Genomic DNA, 2,724 nt, shown 5'->3' on the forward strand with positions numbered 1-2,724 from the left:
TGGATGCAAGAACTTGAATTATTTTCTCCCTAGTATTAATATGAATCCTATCAGGTGGGTAACAATGGGTAGGGCATTTTTTTTACTGCATTCATTTTAGACTGTGAAATAATTATTATAAATATTAAATATAAATAATTTTAAATTTCTAGTTTTCTGGTCAGCTTTTGTCTTATCCTCCTAAACTGTAATCTCCCTTGACGTCGCACACACCACCTTACTCACTGTTACAGGCTGCCCAACCATGTGAGACCTTTTTCTAATTACCTGTAAAGAGGGGAAAAGAGTGGAAAGATCCTAGCTGTGAATAGCACTTTGCTGGTGTGACTATTTTACATTCTTAAAAGTGGTTGTAAGACCTGGGAAAAGTTTCTATTCAGTAAGCTTTTATTTCCAACTTTGCTTTTCACATGGAACCCTTCAAAGTCTGCAGCTGGAAAGCAGAAGAGCTGATAGGAGGTGTGAAGAGAAGCTAGAAGGGCATGCAGGCAAAAGTTGGAACTCTTTCAATCAGGGCAGTCATTGTAAAAACCAGGATCCTCAAATCAGAAAGCGTGGGAAACCTACCCTGTTCCCCTTTGCCTCCTCCTACTCCCACTCCCCAAGAAAGGACTGTGGTTTGGGCACGGAAAGGGAGTCAGGAGCTTCTGAAATCTAACACTGACTTGAACACTCACCTCTGTGACCATGGGTAAATCACCTTGTTCTTTCCCTTTCTCTCTTACCTCTCTGAGATGGGGGCAGCTCCCAATGCATGGGGTGATGTGTCAATGTTAATAGATGCTTACAGAGTGCTTGAAAGCTCTGAAGTGCTAAGGTTTTTTTAATTGTTTTCTACTCAGTGGTTTTTTAATTACCAGTATAACATCATACTCAATGTTTGTTTTCTATTGAAGTCTTGACACTTCCTTTGATTTATAAAGATTGTTTTAAAATTAGATCTTTCATCACTATTCATCATTTTACTTGGCGTAAAAAATGCAAATGTAAATTAGTTTTGTACCTAGAAGGAAGATTTTGATACTATTAGAACAAGTATAATTTACACTGAAAATTGATTGAACAAAACCACTAAGCTTAGCACAATTATTGGTGAACTGTCTCTTTGAAAAGAGACTAATTTGAACAATGTGCTACAACTAATGCTAACAGGCTAACTGTGATCTCCCAGAGGATTATTTTGTAATTCCTGTTCTGAGATTGAACATTTTACATATGAATACATTAAACGATAACTTGGGAAATCTGAAGCAGTAGTTATTTTTTTCCCCCAAATAACTGAAGACAGAAAGTAACACGCACGACAGAAGATAAATTGCATTGTAGTCAGGACATGTAATGGACTTCTGTCCACATGGAAGACAAGAAAGAGGGAAGTTCCTCTGTATCCTTGGGTCACTTACAGCAAAATGCAGAATGTTTATGGCTGGCAGGTCGCTGTCTAGCTGCACAGTTAGATGGACTCAGGCTGAGAAAAGGCCACACCAGGCACTAGTTTGAAGCAATATCCCCTGTTTTACTTGCTGCTGTTCTTCTGGCTGTTGAGTAGGTGAATCGCAGTCCTGTAGGAAAGGGAAAACAGCCCAGCTGCTTACAAAAATGACTGGGGAAAAAGATATTCGCATTGTATATCTACATTGAAGACTTGCTGTGCAGCCTTTGTGAACTCTCTTCTTGGTAAAATATTTGAGAAATTCAGACAAATGACTGAAATAGTTAAAAGCTTCTGCTAGTCATCCTCTTCTCCTGCAGACATTGACATCCTAGGAACGGGGGTATCTGCAAAGCTTGAGAACCAGCTCCAAGCTAGTTGCACCTTAGGGAGCGGCATAGACAGACATGGACTATGTCAACGCAGACGTCTTCATAACAGCAGAAGTTACTGCTGAAAGGAAGGAGCTGCTTCTCCTGCTTGATTTGAATCTGCCCGTCTCCATGGATCAAGGTCTTTGCCTTTTCATAAGGCGCTAAGGTGTGTGTGGGGAGGGCGGAGGTTTAGCTGTCTTACTCCAGGCTGAGCTGCGGGAGCCTGCTCCAAGCGCTCCCTTCTTGCCCTCTTCTCTAGATAACTGCAAGCCCCCACGAATCGAAGAACGCATTTATGGTCGCCTGCTTAGGCAGCACCAGGGGAAGGGAAGGAGGGAGGGGTAAGGCAAGGAAGGATGGACGAGCCCGTGGCCTGGGGCTGCGAGGTGGGTGGCAAGAGCCACCTCTTCAGGCGGGGCCGGGCCTCAGGGCTCACAGGAGATGCCGCTACGGGGATACGACCACGGCGGACACGCAGGTTGAAGGCAGGCTGCGGCGGTGCCATGGCGGAGGTGACGCCAGCTCACGCTCCCACCGATTTCGGAAGGAGGTTGGGCTGTTCTTCCATCGGGTTTCCTCCCGGGAGCGTGGGCAGAGCCAAACCGCGACCCCCGCGGCAGCTACAGCGTAGGCGAGCGGGGAGGCGACGGGACGGAGCCCCAACGCCCTCCACGCCCCCAGCAGCCGCCACGTTCCCTTCCCGCCGCGCTGGGCGGGGCCTCCCCCACAGCACCGCCCCCGCGCAGCCCGCTAGACTCCGCGCTGGGGGCGGGGCCGCGTACGGTCCCGCCCCTGCTGCGCGAGGAGGGCGGTGGCTGGCGGCCATCTTGTTGTCGCCACCGCCGCTTCCTGCGGGGGAGGGCGCGACCGGTGTGGTGGCGGGTGTTTGCGGGGCTGCCTTCGGGGAGGGAGGCGGCC

Source organism: Leptosomus discolor, chromosome 5 (assembly GCF_034619465.1).
Source record: "Leptosomus discolor isolate bLepDis1 chromosome 5, bLepDis1.hap2, whole genome shotgun sequence".
Classification (NCBI taxonomy): domain Eukaryota; kingdom Metazoa; phylum Chordata; class Aves; order Leptosomiformes; family Leptosomidae; genus Leptosomus; species Leptosomus discolor.